The sequence below is a fragment of the Eschrichtius robustus genome, chromosome 1 (genome assembly GCF_028021215.1).
Source record: "Eschrichtius robustus isolate mEscRob2 chromosome 1, mEscRob2.pri, whole genome shotgun sequence".
Classification (NCBI taxonomy): domain Eukaryota; kingdom Metazoa; phylum Chordata; class Mammalia; order Artiodactyla; family Eschrichtiidae; genus Eschrichtius; species Eschrichtius robustus.
Genome location: NC_090824.1, coordinates 113,575,274 through 113,593,968, shown reverse-complemented (window position 1 = coordinate 113,593,968; position 18,695 = coordinate 113,575,274).

Below are 18,695 nucleotides of genomic sequence, written 5' to 3'. Positions count from 1 at the left end.
GAGTTTTCTGGGACCCCATAATCACCTGAGGGGAGATTCCTGACCCCCTACAATCACCTAAGGTGGAGCATCCCGGGACCCAACATTCGCCGAAGGTAGAGTTTCCTGGACCCACAATCACCTAAGCTAGAGGTTTCTGGGCCCCCACAATCACCTAAGCCAGCGTTTCATGGGTCCCCAAATCCCCTAAGGTAGAGTGTTCTGCGACCCCACAATCATCTAAACTAGAGACTCCTAGGCCCCCCAAATCAACTCAGATCATTTCCTGAGCCTCTACAAACACATAAGGTAGAATGTCCAGGCCCGCCCCCCCCCCCCATAATTACCTAAGGTATAGTTTCTTGGGCACCCACAATCAACTAGGATTTGTTTCCTGGGCCTCCAAAGTCCCTTACGTTAGAGATAGGGGTCTAGAAAAATCACCAAATGGAGAGTTTCCTGGCCCCACACAAACACATACTTGTTTCCTGGGCTCCGACAATCACCTAAGGTATTATTTCCCGGCTCCCCTCAGTGACCTAAGATCGAGTTTCTGACTCCCCAAATCACCTAAGTTAGAGATTCCTGTGCTCCCACCATTACCTAATGTAGAGTTCCTTGGGACCACACAATCCCCTAAGGCTGGGTTTCCTGAAACCCCAAAATCACCTCAGGTAGACTTTAGGCCATGTTCACCCACTAGAGAACTTCTGAAGCCCACAACACCTCAGGTAGAGTTTTCCAAGCCCCCGCAATCACCTAAGGTGGAGTATCCTGGCCCCATAATCAACTCAGCTCGACTTTCCTTGTGCACCCACAGTCACCTACATACAATTGCCTCAGCTACCGTCATCACGTAAGGTATAGTTTCCTGAACGCCCCAACACCTAGGTCGACTTTCCAGGGCCTCATAATGCCTTAAAGGTAGATTTGATTAGGCCCCCACCATTGCTTGCACAGAATTTCCAGGCACCCACATCACCTAGGTAGAGATTCCTGGGCCCCCACCATCACCATAGCTAGATTCTCCTGAGGTCACAATCACCTAGCGTCGTAAGCTTTCAACCCCACAGAAGTACTTAAGGAAGACTATCCTGGTCCCCCACAATCACTTAACACAGAATTTCCTGGCCCTCCGCACTCCCATAGGGGAGAGTTTCTTGGGTACCAACAATCACCTAAGCTAGAGTTTTCTGGCCCTACAATCACCTAAGTTAGACCTTTCTTGGTACACCCCCCCAATCAACTAAGGTAAATTCCCTGTGCCCCTCAATCGACTCAGATAGGGTTCCTGGGCCACCAAAATAACCTACGTTAGAGTTACCCAAACCACCATGATCACCTATGGTCGAGGTTTTAGGGCCCACATAATCACGTACACTAGAGCTTCCTGGGCACCACAATCACAGTAGATTGTCTAGGGTCCCCACAGTCACCTAAGGTGCAATTACCTTTGGCCAAACGATCACCCAAGGTAGAATTTCCTTGGTCCACAACCACCGATCACCGGAACTAGAGTTTCTTAGGCCCACACTCACTGAAGGTAAATATTCCTAGTCCCACCAAAATCACCTAAGGTAAGAGTCTCCTGAGCCCACAATCACTTAAGGTCAACTTTCCTGGGACCACTTCCACCCGAGGTAGAGTTTCCCGGGCCCCCAACACGTAAGGGGGAGTTTCCTGGGCCCTCACTATCACCTGTGGCAGTTACCTGGCCCAATTGCCTAGCTAGAGATTCCTTTCAGTTAGACATTCCTAGGCTCACAGGCACCTAAGCTAGACTTTTTGGCCCACCACGTCCACCTCGGTAAAGTTTGGGCCACAATCACCTACTTTAGAGTTTCCTGGGCTCCCACAATCCCCTACGGCAGAATGGTCTGCACCCCCTACCAGCAATTCTAAGGTAGAATTTTGGGACCCCCACAATGAACTAAAATAGATTTTCCGGAGTACCCACAATCACCTAAACTAGAATTTCCTGGTGCCCCCGCCAACGGAGAGTTCCTGGGCCCCCACAATCAAGGAAGGTAAGCATCACTTAAGCTAGATTTCATCTGGACCCTCAAAATCACCTAAGGTGGAGTTTCCTGGGTCCCCACCATCAATTATGGTATAGTTTCCTTGGACAACGCTCACCTAAGGTACCACCCCCTGGAGCCCCACACTCACCTGAAGCCGTCTTTCCTGGGCCCACCGTCACCTAACTAATAGTTTTGGGCCCCACAATTACCTAAGGGAGAGACTTCTCGGCCCACAATCACTTATGGTAGAAGTTCCCTGGCCATCAAAATCACTTAAGGTAGACTTTCCTGGGCCCCCACAATCACATAAGCTACTACCTTTGCCTCCACAATCACCAAAGCTAGACTTGCCTGAGACCGAAAGCACCGAACATAGAGACTCCTGGGCCCCCCGAATCACCTAAGCTAGAGTTTCCAGGGTGCCACAGTCACATCCACAAGGATTTTCTGAGCCCCCACCATCGCCTAAGGTAGAATTCCAGAGACCCCCAAAATCACCTAACGTAGGGTATCACGAGCCCCCAAGAATCACATAAGCTAGGTTTCTGGGCCTCCTAAATAACGTAAAGTAAGATTTCCTAGGGCACAAAATCACTCTTATACTTCCATGGCCCCCACGGGGAACCAAGGTAGAATGTCCTGCTCCTATCATCACCTAAGCTCGAGTTTCCTGGGCCCACAATAACCTAGGATACTTTACTGGCTGTCCACACTCTGCTAAGCTCAAGTGTTTAAGACCCCCAAATCACCTAAGGAAGAGGTTTATGGCCCACTACAATCACATAACGTACAGTTTGGGGCCACTAGTATAGCCTTTCCTGGGTAGAATTTCTTGTAACACTCATCTAAGGTAGCCTTCCTGGGCCCACACAGTCACATAAGGCAGAGTTTCAAGAGGCCAAAATCACCTAAGATGGGTATTCTTGGGTTTACAATCACCTAAATAATTGGTTTTCGCCCGCACAATCACATAGGGAAGAATTTCGAGGCACTCCTCAGTGAATGAAGACAGGGCAAGCTAAGAAGCACAAGCACCTGAGCTAGTGTTTCTTGGACCCCCACAATAACTTACGAGTTTTCTGGGCTCCCAATCACCTAGAGTCTCCTGGGTCCCCAAAGGCGACTATGGTAGAATTTGATGCCCTCCCGAAATCAACTACGTTACACTCTCCCGGCACCCCCAATCATCTAAGGTCGAGTGTCCTGGGCCCCAACAATGTCTAAGGTCAAGATTCACGGATCCCAGTATCACCTTTGGCAGAATTTTCCTGTCCTTTGGCCCCACAATCAACTAAGGTCAAGTTTCCTGTCCTGCCACAATAACCTAAGATAGATATATGTTCCCCTACAATCACCTAAGGTCGAGTCTCTGGGGGCCCCACTATCACCGAAGTCAAGTTTCCAGCACCTCCGCGAGCTCCATGAGCTCCAGAGCTCGAGCTTCCAGGGTCCCCACGGTCACCAAGAAGGAGTTTTCTGGGCCTCCACAATCTCCTAGTGTCAAAATTCTTGGGCCACCATCGTCTCGTAAGGTAGAGTTTCCCAGGCTCATAATCACCTGAGGTCAAGTTTTGGGAGACCCCACAAACACATAAGATGGAGTTTCTCTGGCCAACAATCTCCTCAGTTGAGATTCCTGGATTCCCACCATCACCTAAGGTCCAATTTTCAGCGTCCCCACAATCACCAAGGAAGAGTTTCCTGGGACCCCACTGCCACCTCAGGTTGAGTTTATGGGTCCCACAATCACTTAAGGTTGAATCTCCCAGGTGTCCACAATCACCTAAGGTATAGTTTCCTAGGCCGCCATCACCAAATAAGGTAGATTTTCCCAGGCCCCCACTATCTTCTAAGGGTGATTTCATGGACCCCCACAATCACTTAAGCTAGTGTCCTCACAAACAACAGGGTAGAATTTCCTAGCCCCTCCATGATCCAGTCAACTAAGGTAAACCATTCTGGCCCCCCACCATCACCTAAGGTTGAGTTTACTGGGCCCACACGATCACCAAAGGTAGAGATTCTTAGCCTCACCACCACCACCCCCCAAGATCACCTAAGGCTGAGTTTCCAGGTGAGTTGGGACACATCACCTAAGGTTGATATTCATAGGGCCTTACAATCTCCTAAGGGGGAGTTCCCTAAGCCCCCACAATCACCAAAGGCAAGTTTCCTGGGGGTCCTCGTCAACTAAGGTAGACAATCCAGGCCCCGCACGACCGACTATCGTAGATTATCGTGGCTCCCACAGTCACTTCAGGATGAGGTGATTACCTAAGGGTGAGCTGCCTGTACCCCACATTCACATAAGGTAGAGATTCCTGGGCCCCGTAGTCACCTATGGTAGATTTTCCTGGCCCCCTCAAAATTAACTAAGGCGGACGTCCTGGCCTCACACAATCACCTAAGGTCCATATGCATGGTCCCCCACAAACACCTAAGGTACAGTTTCCTGAGCCCTCACAATCACCTAACATGGACTTTCCTCAGGCCCCTGGGATCACCTGAGGTAGAACACGTCAGGTCCAAAAATACCTAAGGTTCAATAATCTGGGCCCCCACAGTCAAGTAAGGTCAAGTTTCTCGGGTCTCGCAGTCACCTGCAGTCCAGTTTCCTGGGCCACCTCAGTCACCTAAGGTCTAGTTTCCTGGGGCCCCACAGTCAACTAATAGGCAGAGGTCCCTGGCCCACAATCAACTAACGTACATTTTCCTGGGACCCCGCAACCACCTAAGGTAGAGTGTACGGGGCAACCACAATCACTGACGTAGCGGATCCTGGCCTCACGATCACCTAAGCTAGTTCCCTGGGCCCCTAGAAGCAGTAAGGTATAGTTTCTTGGGCACCCACAGTCATGGAAGCTAGCGTTCCCTGGCCCCCGTAATCACCTAAGGTAGTTTCATGGACCGTCACAAACAACTCAACTAGAGTTTTCTGGGAACCCATAATCACCTGAGGGGAGATTCCTGACCCCCTACAATCACCTAAGCTGGAGCATCCCGGGACCCAACATTCGCCGAAGGTAGAGTTTCCTGGACCCACAATCACCTAAGCTAGAGGTTTCTGGGCCCCCACAATCACCTAAGCCAGCGTTTCATGGGTCCCCAAATCCCCTAAGGTAGAGTGTTCTGCGACCCCACAATCATCTAAACTAGAGACTCCTAGGCCCCCCAAATCAACTCAGATCATTTCCTGAGCCTCTACAAACACATAAGGTAGAATGTCCAGGCCCGACCCCCCCCCATAATTACCTAAGGTATAGTTTCTTGGGCACCCACAATCAACTAGGATTTGTTTCCTGGGCCTCCAAAGTCCCTTAAGTTAGAGATAGGGGTCTAGAAAAATCACCAAATGGAGAGTTTCCTGGCCCCACACAAACACATACTTGTTTCCTGGGCTCCGACAATCACCTAAGGTATTACTTCCCGGCTCCCCTCAGTGACCTAATATCGAGTTTCTGACTCCCCAAATCACCTAAGTTAGAGATTCCTGTGCTCCCACCATTACCTAATGTAGAGTTCCTTGGGACCACATAATCCCCTAAGGCTGGGTTTCCTGAAACCCCAAAATCACCTCAGGTAGACTTTAGGCCATGTTCGCCCACTAGAGAACTTCTGAAGCCCAGAACACCTCAGGTAGAGTTTTCCAAGCCCCCGCAATCACCTAAGGTGGAGTATCCTGGCCCCATAATCAACTCAGCTCGACTTTCCTTGTGCACCCACAGTCACCTACATAGATTTGCCTCAGCTACCGTCATCACGTAAGGTATAGTTTCCTGAACGCCCCAACACCTAGGTCGAGTTTCCAGGGCCTCATAATGCCTTAAAGGTAGATTTGATTAGGCCCCCACCATTGCTTGCACAGAATTTCCAGGCACCCACATCACCTAGGTAGAGTTTCCTGGGCCCCCACCATCACCATTGCTAGATTTTCCTGAGGTCACAATCACCTAACGTCGTAAGCTTTCAACCCCACAGAAGTACTTAAGGAAGACTATCCTGGTCCCCCACAATCACTTAACACAGAATTTCCTGGCCCTCCGCACTCCCATAGGGGAGAGTTTCTTGGGTACCAACAATCACCTAAGCTAGAGTTTTCTGGCCCTACAATCACCTAAGTTAGACCTTTCTTGGTACACCCCCCCCAATCAACTAAGGTAAATTCCCTGTGCCCCTCAATCGACTCAGATAGGGTTCCTGGGCCACCCAAATAACCTACGTTAGAGTTACCCAACCCACCATGATCACCTATGGTCGAGTTTTTGGGGCCCACATAATCACGTACGCTAGAGCTTCCTGGGCACCACAATCACAGTAGATTGTCTAGGGTCCCCACACTCACCTAAGGTACAATTACCTTTGGCCAAACGATCACCCAAGGTAGAATTTCCTTGGTCCACAACCACCGATCACCGGAACTAGAGTTTCTTAGGCCCACACTTACTGAAGGTAAATATTCCTAGTCCCAGCAAAATCACCTAAGGTAAGAGTCTCCTGAGCCCACAATCACTTAAGGTCAACTTTCCTGGGACCACTTCCACCCGAGGTAGAGTTTCCCGGGCCCCCAACTCCTAAGGGGGAGTTTCCTGGGCCCTCACTATCACCTGTGGCAGTTACCTGGCCCAATTGCCTAGCTAGAGATTCCTTTCAGTTAGACATTCCTAGGCTCACAGGCACCTAAGCTAGACTTTTTGGCCCACCACGTCCACCTCGGTAAAGTTTGGGCCACAATCACCTACTTTAGAGTTTCCTGGGCTCCCACAATCCCCTACGGCAGAATGGTCTGCACCCCCTACCAGCAATTCTAAGGTAGAATTTTGGGACCCCCACAATGAACTAAAATAGATTTTCCGGAGTACCCACAATCACCTAAACTAGAATTTCCTGGTGCCCCCGCCAACGGAGAGTTCCTGGGCCCCCACAATCAAGGAAGGTAAGCATCACTTAAGCTAGGTTTCACCTGGACCCTCAAAATCACCTAAGGGGGAGTATCCTGGGTCCCCACCATCAGTTATGGTATAGTTTGCTTGGACTACGCTCACCTAAGGTACCACCCCCTGGAGCCCCACACTCACCTGAAGCCGTCTTTCCTGGGCCCACCGTCACCTAACTAATAGTTTTGGGCCCCACAATTACCTAAGGGAGAGACTTCTCGGCCCACAATCACTTATGGTAGATGTTCCCGGGCCATCAAAGTCACTTAAGGTAGACTTTCCTTGGCCCCCACAATCACCAAAGCTAGACTTGCCTGAGACCGAAAGCACCGAACATAGAGACTCCTGGGCCCCCCGAATCACCTAAGCTAGAGTTTCCAGGGTGCCACAGTCACATCCACAAGGATTTTCTGAGCCCCCACCATCGCCTAAGGTAGAATTCCAGAGACCCCCAAAATCACCTAACGTAGGGTATCACGAGCCCCCAAGAATCACATAAGCTAGGTTTCTGGGCCTCCTAAATAACGTAAAGTAAGATTTCCTAGGGCACAAAATCACTCTTATACTTCCATGGCCCCCACGGGGAACCAAGGTAGAATGTCCTGCTCCTATCATCACCTAAGCTCGAGTTTCCTGGGCCCACAATAACCTAAGATACTTTACTGGCTGTCCACACTCTGCTAAGCTCAAGTGTTTAAGACCCCCAAATCACCTAAGGAAGAGGTTTATGGCCCACTACAATCACATAACGTACATTTTGGGGCCACTAGTATAGCCTTTCCTGGGTAGAATTTCTTGTAACACTCATCTAAGGTAGCCTTCCTGGGCCCACACAGTCACATAAGGCAGAGTTTCAAGAGGCCACAATCACCTAAGATGGGTATTCTTGGGTTTACAATCACCTAAATAATTGGTTTTCGCCCGCACAATCACATAGGGAAGAATTTCGAGGCACCCCTCAGTGAATGAAGACAGGGCAAGCTAAGAAGCACAAGCACCTGAGCTAGTGTTTCTTGGGCCCCCACAATAACTTACGAGTTTTCTGGGCTCCCAATCACCTAGAGTCTCCTGGGTCCCCAAAGGCGACTATGGTAGAATTTGATGCCCTCCCGAAATCAACTACGTTACACTCTCCCGGCACCCCCAATCATCTAAGGTCGAGTGTCCTGGGCCCCAACAATGTCTAAGGTCAAGATTCACGGATCCCAGTATCACCTTTGGCAGAATTTTCCTGTCCTTTGGCCCCACAATCAACTAAGGTCAAGTTTCCTGTCCTGCCACAATAACCTAAGATAGATATATGTTCCCCTACAATCACCTAAGGTCGAGTCTCTGGGGGCCCCACTATCACCGAAGTCAAGTTTCCAGCACCTCCGCGAGCTCCATGAGCTCCAGAGCTCGAGCTTCCAGGGTCCCCACGGTCACCAAGAAGGAGTTTTCTGGGCCTCCACAATCTCCTAGTGTCAAAGTTCTTGGGCCACCATCGTCTCGTAAGGTAGAGTTTCCCAGGCTCATAATCACCTGAGGTCAAGTTTTGGGAGACCCCACAAACACATAAGATGGAGTTTCTCTGGCCAACAATCTCCTCAGTAGAGATTCCTGGATTCCCACCATCACCTAAGGTCCAATTTTCAGCGTCCCCACAATCACCAAGGAAGAGTTTCCTGGGACCCCACTGCCACCTCAGGTTGAGTTTATGGGTCCCACAATCACTTAAGGTTGAATCTCCCAGGTGTCCACAATCACCTAAGGTATAGTTTCCTAGGCCGCCATCACCAAATAAGGTAGATTTTCCCAGGCCCCCACTATCTTCTAAGGGTGATTTCATGGACCCCCACAATCACTTAAGCTAGTGTCCTCACAAACAACAGGGTAGAATTTCCTAGCCCCTCCATGATCCAGTCAACTAAGGTAAACCATTCTGGCCCCCCACCATCACCTAAGGTTGAGTTTACTGGGCCCACACGATCACCAAAGGTAGAGATTCTTAGCCTCACCACCACCACCCCCCAAGATCACCTAAGGCTGAGTTTCCAGGTGAGTTGGGACACATCACCTAAGGTTGATATTCATAGGGCCTTACAATCTCCTAAGGGGGAGTTCCCTAAGCCCCCACAATCACCAAAGGCAAGTTTCCTGGGGGTCCTCGTCAACTAAGGTAGACAATCCAGGCCCCGCACGACCGACTATCGTAGATTATCGTGGCTCCCACAGTCACTTCAGGATGAGGTGATTACCTAAGGGTGAGCTGCCTGTACCCCACATTCACATAAGGTAGAGATTCCTGGGCCCCCGTAGTCACCTACGGTAGATTTTCCTGGCCCCCTCAAAATTAACTAAGGCGGACGTCCTGGCCTCACACAATCACCTAAGGTCCATATGCATGGTCCCCCACAAACACCTAAGGTACAGTTTCCTGAGCCCTCACAATCACCTAACATGGACTTTCCTCAGGCCCCTGGGATCACCTGAGGTAGAACACGTCAGGTCCAAAAATACCTAAGGTTCAATAATCTGGGCCCCCACAGTCAAGTAAGGTCAAGTTTCTCGGGTCTCGCAGTCACCTGCAGTCCAGTTTCCTGGGCCACCTCAGTCACCTAAGGTCTAGTTTCCTGGGGCCCCACAGTCAACTAATAGGCAGAGGTCCCTGGCCCACAATCAACTAACGTTCATTTTCCTGGGACCCCGCAACCACCTAAGGTAGAGTGTACGGGGCAACCACAATCACTGACATAGCGGATCCTGGCCTCACGATCACCTAAGCTAGTTCCCTGGGCCCCTAGAAGCAGTAAGGTATAGTTTCTTGGGCACCCACAGTCATGGAAGCTAGCGTTCCCTGGCCCCCGTAATCACCTAAGGTAGTTTCATGGACCGTCACAAACAACTCACCTAGAGTTTTCTGGGACCCCATAATCACCTGAGGGGAGATTCCTGACCCCCTACAATCACCTAAGCTGGAGCATCCCGGGACCCAACATTCGCCGAAGGTAGAGTTTCCTGGACCCACAATCACCTAAGCTAGAGGTTTCTGGGCCCCCACAATCACCTAAGCCAGCGTTTCATGGGTCCCCAAATCCCCTAAGGTAGAGTGTTCTGCGACCCCACAATCATCTAAACTAGAGACTCCTAGGCCCCGCAAATCAAATCAGATCATTTCCTGAGCCTCTACAAACACATAAGGTAGAATGTCCAGGCCCCCCCCCATAATTACCTAAGGTATAGTTTCTTGGGCACCCACAATCAACTAGGATTTGTTTCCTGGGCCTCCAAAGTCCCTTAAGTTAGAGATAGGGGCCTAGAAAAATCACCAAATGGAGAGTTTCCTGGCCCCACACAAACACATACTTGTTTCCTGGGCTCCGACAATCACCTAAGGTATTATTTTCCGGCTCCCCTCAGTGACCTAAGATCGAGTTTCTGACTCCCCAAATCACCTAAGTTAGAGATTCCTCTGCTCCCACCATTACCTAATGTAGAGTTCCTTGGGACCACACAATCCCCTAAGGCTGGGTTTCCTGAAACCCCAAAATCACCTCAGGTAGACTTTAGGCCATGTTCGCCCACTAGAGAACTTCTGAAGCCCACAACACCTCAGGTAGAGTTTTCCAAGCCCCCGCAATCACCTAAGGTGGAGTATCCTGGCCCCATAATCAACTCAGCTCGACTTTCCTTGTGCACCCACAGTCACCTACATAGAATTGCCTCAGCTACCGTCATCACGTAAGGTATAGTTTCCTGAACGCCCCAACACCTAGGTCGAGTTTCCAGGGCCTCATAATGCCTTAAAGGTAGATTTGATTAGGCCCCCACCATTGCTTGCACAGAATTTCCAGGCACCCACATCACCTAGGTAGAGATTCCTGGGCCCCCACCATCACCATAGCTAGATTCTCCTGAGGTCACAATCACGTAACGTCGTAAGCTTTCAACCCCACAGAATTACTTAAGGAAGACTATCCTGGTCCCCCACAATCACTTAACACAGAATTTCCTGGCCCTCCGCACTCCCATAGGGGAGAGTTTCTTGGGTACCAACAATCACCTAAGCTAGAGTTTTCTGGCCCTACAATCACCTAAGTTAGACCTTTCTTGGTACACCCCCCCAATCAACTAAGGTAAATTCCCTGTGCCCCTCAATCGACTCAGATAGGGTTCCTGGGCCACCAAAATAACCTACGTTAGAGTTACCCAAACCACCATGATCACCTATGGTCGAGTTTTTAGGGCCCACATAATCACGTACGCTAGAGCTTCCTGGGCACCACAATCACAGTAGATTGTCTAGGGTCCCCACACTCACCTAAGGTACAATTACCTTTGGCCAAACGATCACCCAAGGTAGAATTTCCTTGGTCCACAACCACCGATCACCGGAACTAGAGTTTCTTAGGCCCACACTCACTGAAGGTAAATATTCCTAGTCCCACCAAAATCACCTAAGGTAAGAGTCTCCTGAGCCCACAATCACTTAAGGTCAACTTTCCTGGGACCACTTCCACCCGAGGTAGAGTTTCCCGGGCCCCCAACACCTAAGGGGGAGTTTCCTGGGCCCTCACTATCACCTGTGGCAGTTACCTGGCCCAATTGCCTAGCTAGAGATTCCTTTCAGTTAGACATTCCTAGGCTCACAGGCACCTAAGCTAGACTTTTTGGCCCACCACGTCCACCTCGGTAAAGTTTGGGCCACAATCACCTACTTTAGAGTTTCCTGGGCTCCCACAATCCCCTACGGCAGAATGGTCTGCACCCCCTACCAGCAATTCTAAGGTAGAATTTTGGGACCCCCACAATGAACTAAAATAGATTTTCCGGAGTACCCACAATCACCTAAACTAGAATTTCCTGGTGCCCCCGCCAACGGAGAGTTCCTGGGCCCCCACAATCAAGGAAGGTAAGCATCACTTAAGCTAGATTTCATCTGGACCCTCAAAATCACCTAAGGTGGAGTTTCCTGGGTCCCCACCATCAATTATGGTATAGTTTCCTTGGACAACGCTCACCTAAGGTACCACCCCCTGGAGCCCCACACTCACCTGAAGCCGTCTTTCCTGGGCCCACCGTCACCTAACTAATAGTTTTGGGCCCCACAATTACCTAAGGGAGAGACTTCTCGGCCCACAATCACTTATGGTAGAAGTTCCCTGGCCATCAAAATCACTTAAGGTAGACTTTCCTGGGCCCCCACAATCACATAAGCTACTACCTTTGCCTCCACAATCACCAAAGCTAGACTTGCCTGAGACCGAAAGCACCGAACATAGAGACTCCTGGGCCCCCCGAATCACCTAAGCTAGAGTTTCCAGGGTGCCACAGTCACATCCACAAGGATTTTCTGAGCCCCCACCATCGCCTAAGGTAGAATTCCAGAGACCCCCAAAATCACCTAACGTAGGGTATCACGAGCCCCCAAGAATCACATAAGCTAGGTTTCTGGGCCTCCTAAATAACGTAAAGTAAGATTTCCTAGGGCACAAAATCACTCTTATACTTCCATGGCCCCCACGGGGAACTAAGGTAGAATGTCCTGCTCCTATCATCACCTAAGCTCGAGTTTCCTGGGCCCACAATAACCTAAGATACTTTACTGGCTGTCCACACTCTGCTAAGCTCAAGTGTTTAAGACCCCCAAGTCACCTAAGGAAGAGGTTTATGGCCCACTACAATCACATAACGTACAGTTTGGGGCCACTAGTATAGCCTTTCCTGGGTAGAATTTCTTGTAACAATCACCTAAGGTAGCCTTCCTGGGCCCACACAGTCACATAAGGCAGAGTTTCAAGAGGCCACAATCACCTAAGATGGGTATTCTTGGGTTTACAATCACCTAAATAATTGGTTTTCGCCCGCACAATCACATAGGGAAGAATTTCGAGGCACCCCTCAGTGAATGAAGACAGGGCAAGCTAAGAAGCACAAGCACCTGAGCTAGTGTTTCTTGGGCCCCCACAATAACTTACGAGTTTTCTGGGCTCCCAATCACCTAGAGTCTCCTGGGTCCCCAAAGGCGACTATGGTAGAATTTGATGCCCTCCCGAAATCAACTACGTTACACTCTCCCGGCACCCCCAATCATCTAAGGTCGAGTGTCCTGGGCCCCAACAATGTCTAAGGTCAAGATTCACGGATCCCAGTATCACCTTTGGCAGAATTTTCCTGTCCTTTGGCCCCACAATCAACTAAGGTCAAGTTTCCTGTCCTGCCACAATAACCTAAGATAGATATATGTTCCCCTACAATCACCTAAGGTCGAGTCTCTGGGGGCCCCACTATCACCGAAGTCAAGTTTCCAGCACCTCCACGAGCTCCATGAGCTCCAGAGCTCGAGCTTCCAGGGTCCCCACGGTCACCAAGAAGGAGTTTTCTGGGCCTCCACAATCTCCTAGTGTCAAAGTTCTTGGGCCACCATCGTCTCGTAAGGTAGAGTTTCCCAGGCTCATAATCACCTGAGGTCAAGTTTTGGGAGACCCCACAAACACATAAGATGGAGTTTCTCTGGCCAACAATCTCCTCAGTAGAGATTCCTGGATTCCCACCATCACCTAAGGTCCAATTTTCAGCGTCCCCACAATCACCAAGGAAGAGTTTCCTGGGACCCCACTGCCACCTCAGGTTGAGTTTATGGGTCCCACAATCACTTAAGGTTGAATCTCCCAGGTGTCCACAATCACCTAAGGTATAGTTTCCTAGGCCGCCATCACCAAATAAGGTAGATTTTCCCAGGCCCCCACTATCTTCTAAGGGTGATTTCATGGACCCCCACAATCACTTAAGCTAGTGTCCTCACAAACAACAGGGTAGAATTTCCTAGCCCCTCCATGATCCAGTCAACTAAGGTAAACCATTCTGGCCCCCCACCATCACCTAAGGTTGAGTTTACTGGGCCCACACGATCACCAAAGGTAGAGATTCTTAGCCTCACCACCACCACCCCCCAAGATCACCTAAGGCTGAGTTTCCAGGTGAGTTGGGACACATCACCTAAGGTTGATATTCATAGGGCCTTACAATCTCCTAAGGGGGAGTTCCCTAAGCCCCCACAATCACCAAAGGCAAGTTTCCTGGGGGTCCTCGTCAACTAAGGTAGACAATCCAGGCCCCGCACGACCGACTATCGTAGATTATCGTGGCTCCCACAGTCACTTCAGGATGAGGTGATTACCTAAGGGTGAGCTGCCTGTACCCCACATTCACATAAGGTAGAGATTCCTGGGCCCCCGTAGTCACCTACGGTAGATTTTCCTGGCCCCCTCAAAATTAACTAAGGCGGACGTCCTGGCCTCACACAATCACCTAAGGTCCATATGCATGGTCCCCCACAAACACCTAAGGTACAGTTTCCTGAGCCCTCACAATCACCTAACATGGACTTTCCTCAGGCCCCTGGGATCACCTGAGGTAGAACACGTCAGGTCCAAAAATACCTAAGGTTCAATAATCTGGGCCCCCACAGTCAAGTAAGGTCAAGTTTCTCGGGTCTCCCAGTCACCTGCAGTCCAGTTTCCTGGTCCACCACAGTCACCTAAGGTCTAGTTTCCTAGGGCCCCACAGTCAACTAATAGGCAGAGGTCCCTGGCCCACAATCAACTAACGTACATTTTCCTGGGACCCCGCAACCACCTAAGGTAGAGTGTATGGGGCAACCACAATCACTGACATAGCGGATCCTGGCCTCACGATCACCTAAGCTAGTTCCCTGGGCCCCTAGAAGCAGTAAGGTATAGTTTCTTGGGCACCCACAGTCATGGAAGCTAGCGTTCCCTGACCCCCGTAATCACCTAAGGTAGTTTCATGGACCGTCACAAACAACTCACCTAGAGTTTTCTGGGACCCCATAATCACCTGAGGGGAGATTCCTGACCCCCTACAATCACCTAAGCTGGAGCATCCCGGGACCCAACATTCGCCGAAGGTAGAGTTTCCTGGACCCACAATCACCTAAGCTAGAGGTTTCTGGGCCCCCACAATCACCTAAGCCAGCGTTTCATGGGTCCCCAAATCCCCTAAGGTAGAGTGTTCTGCGACCCCACAATCATCTAAACTAGAGACTCCTAGGCCCCCCAAATCAACTCAGATCATTTCCTGAGCCTCTACAAACACATAAGGTAGAATGTCCAGGGCCGCCCCGCCCCCATAATTACCTAAGGTATAGTTTCTTGGGCACCCACAATCAACTAGGATTTGTTTCCTGGGCCTCCAAAGTCCCTTACGTTAGAGATAGGGGTCTAGAAAAATCACCAAATGGAGAGTTTCCTGGCCCCACACAAACACATACTTGTTTCCTGGGCTCCGACAATCACCTAAGGTATTATTTCCCGGCTCCCCTCAGTGACCTAAGATCGAGTTTCTGACTCCCCAAATCACCTAAGTTAGAGATTCCTGTGCTCCCACCATTACCTAATGTAGAGTTCCTTGGGACCACACAATCCCCTAAGGCTGGGTTTCCTGAAACCCCAAAATCACCTCAGGTAGACTTTAGGCCATGTTCGCCCACTAGAGAACTTCTGAAGCCCACAACACCTCAGGTAGAATTTTCCAAGCCCCCGCAATCACCTAAGGTGGAGTATCCTGGCCCCATAATCAACTCAGCTCGACTTTCCTTGTGCACCCACAGTCACCTACATAGAATTGCCTCAGCTACCGTCATCACGTAAGGTATAGTTTCCTGAACGCCCCAACACCTAGGTCGAGTTTCCAGGGCCTCATAATGCCTTAAAGGTAGATTTGATTAGGCCCCCACCATTGCTTGCACAGAATTTCCAGGCACCCACATCACCTAGGTAGAGATTCCTGGGCCCCCACCATCACCATAGCTAGATTCTCCTGAGGTCACAATCACGTAACGTCGTAAGCTTTCAACCCCACAGAATTAATTAAGGAAGACTATCCTGGTCCCCCACAATCACTTAACACAGAATTTCCTGGCCCTCCGCACTCCCATAGGGGAGAGTTTCTTGGGTACCAACAATCACCTAAGCTAGAGTTTTCTGGCCCTACAATCACCTAAGTTAGACCTTTCTTGGTACACCCCCCCAATCAACTAAGGTAAATTCCCTGTGCCCCTCAATCGACTCAGATAGGGTTCCTGGGCCACCAAAATAACCTACGTTAGAGTTACCCAAACCACCATGATCACCTATGGTCGAGGTTTTAGGGCCCACATAATCACGTACGCTAGAGCTTCCTGGGCACCACAATCACAGTAGATTGTCTAGGGTCCCCACAGTCACCTAAGGTACAATTACCTTTGGCCAAACGATCACCCAAGGTAGAATTTCCTTGGTCCACAACCACCGATCACCGGAACTAGAGTTTCTTAGGCCCACACTCACTGAAGGTAAATATTCCTAGTCCCACCAAAATCACCTAAGGTAAGAGTCTCCTGAGCCCACAATCACTTAAGGTCAACTTTCCTGGGACCACTTCCACCCGAGGTAGAGTTTCCCGGGCCCCCAACACCTAAGGGGGAGTTTCCTGGGCCCTCACTATCACCTGTGGCAGTTACCTGGCCCAATTGCCTAGCTAGAGATTCCTTTCAGTTAGACATTCCTAGGCTCACAGGCACCTAAGCTAGACTTTTTGGCCCACCACGTCCACCTCGGTAAACTTTGGGCCACAATCACCTACTTTAGAGTTTCCTGGGCTCCCACAATCCCCTACGGCAGAATGGTCTGCACCCCCTACCAGCAATTCTAAGGTAGAATTTTGGGACCCCCACAATGAACTAAAATAGATTTTCCGGAGTACCCACAATCACCTAAACTAGAATTTCCTGGTGCCCCCGCCAACGGAGAGTTCCTGGGCCCCCACAATCAAGGAAGGTAAGCATCACTTAAGCTAGATTTCATCTGGACCCTCAAAATCACCTAAGGTGGAGTTTCCTGGGTCCCCACCATCAATTATGGTATAGTTTCCTTGGACAACGCTCACCTAAGGTACCACCCCCTGGAGCCCCACACTCACCTGAAGCCGTCTTTCCTGGGCCCACCGTCACCTAACTAATAGTTTTGGGCCCCACAATTACCTAAGGGAGAGACTTCTCGGCCCACAATCACTTATGGTAGAAGTTCCCTGGCCATCAAAATCACTTAAGGTAGACTTTCCTGGGCCCCCACAATCACATAAGCTACTACCTTTGCCTCCACAATCACCAAAGCTAGACTTGCCTGAGACCGAAAGCACCGAACATAGAGACTCCTGGGCCCCCCGAATCACCTAAGCTAGAGTTTCCAGGGTGCCACAGTCACATCCACAAGGATTTTCTGAGCCCCCACCATCGCCTAAGGTAGAATTCCAGAGACCCCCAAAATCACCTAACGTAGGGTATCACGAGCCCCCAAGAATCACATAAGCTAGGTTTCTGGGCCTCCTAAATAACGTAAAGTAAGATTTCCTAGGGCACAAAATCACTCTTATACTTCCATGGCCCCCACGGGGAACCAAGGTAGAATGTCCTGCTCCTATCATCACCTAAGCTCGAGTTTCCTGGGCCCACAATAACCTAAGATACTTTACTGGCTGTCCACACTCTGCTAAGCTCAAGTGTTTAAGACCCCCAAATCACCTAAGGAAGAGGTTTATGGCCCACTACAATCACATAACGTACAGTTTGGGGCCACTAGTATAGCCTTTCCTGGGTAGAATTTCTTGTAACAATCATCTAAGGTAGCCTTCCTGGGCCCACACAGTCACATAAGGCAGAGTTTCAAGAGGCCACAATCACCTAATATGGGTATTCTTGGGTTTACAATCACCTAAATAATTGGTTTTCGCCCGCACAATCACATAGGGAAGAATTTCGAGGCACCCCTCAGTGAATGAAGACAGGGCAAGCTAAGAAGCACAAGCACCTGAGCTAGTGTTTCTTGGGCCCCCACAATAACTTACGAGTTTTCTGGGCTCCCAATCACCTAGAGTCTCCTGGGTCCCCAAAGGCGACCATGGCAGAATTTGATGCCCTCCCGAAATCAACTACGTTACACTCTCCCGGCACCCCCAATCATCTAAGGTCGAGTGTCCTGGGCCCCAACAATGTCTAAGGTCAAGATTCACGGATCCCAGTATCACCTTTGGCAGAATTTTCCTGTCCTTTGGCCCCACAATCAACTAAGGTCAAGTTTCCTGTCCTGCCACAATAACCTAAGATAGATATATGTTCCCCTACAATCACCTAAGGTCGAGTCTCTGGGGGCCCCACTATCACCGAAGTCAAGTTTCCAGCACCTCCACGAGCTCCATGAGCTCCAGAGCTCGAGCTTCCAGGGTCCCCACGGTCACCAAGAAGGAGTTTTCTGGGCCTCCACAATCTCCTAGTGTCAAAGTTCTTGGGCCACCATCGTCTCGTAAGGTAGAGTTTCCCAGGCTCATAATCACCTGAGGTCAAGTTTTGGGAGACCCCACAAACACATAAGATGGAGTTTCTCTGGCCAACAATCTCCTCAGTAGAGATTCCTGGATTCCCACCATCACCTAAGGTCCAATTATCAGCGTCCCCACAATCACCAAGGAACAGTTTTCTGGGACACCACTGCCACCTCAGGTTGAGTTTATGGGTCCCACAATCACTTAAGGTTGAATCTCCCAGGTGTCCACAATCACCTAAGGTATAGTTTCCTAGGCCGCCATCACCAAATAAGGTAGATTTTCCCAGGCCCCCACTATCTTCTAAGGGTGATTTCATGGACCCCCACAATCACTAAAGCTAGTGTCCTCACAAACAACAGGGTAGAATTTCCTAGCCCCTCCATGATCCAGTCAACTAAGG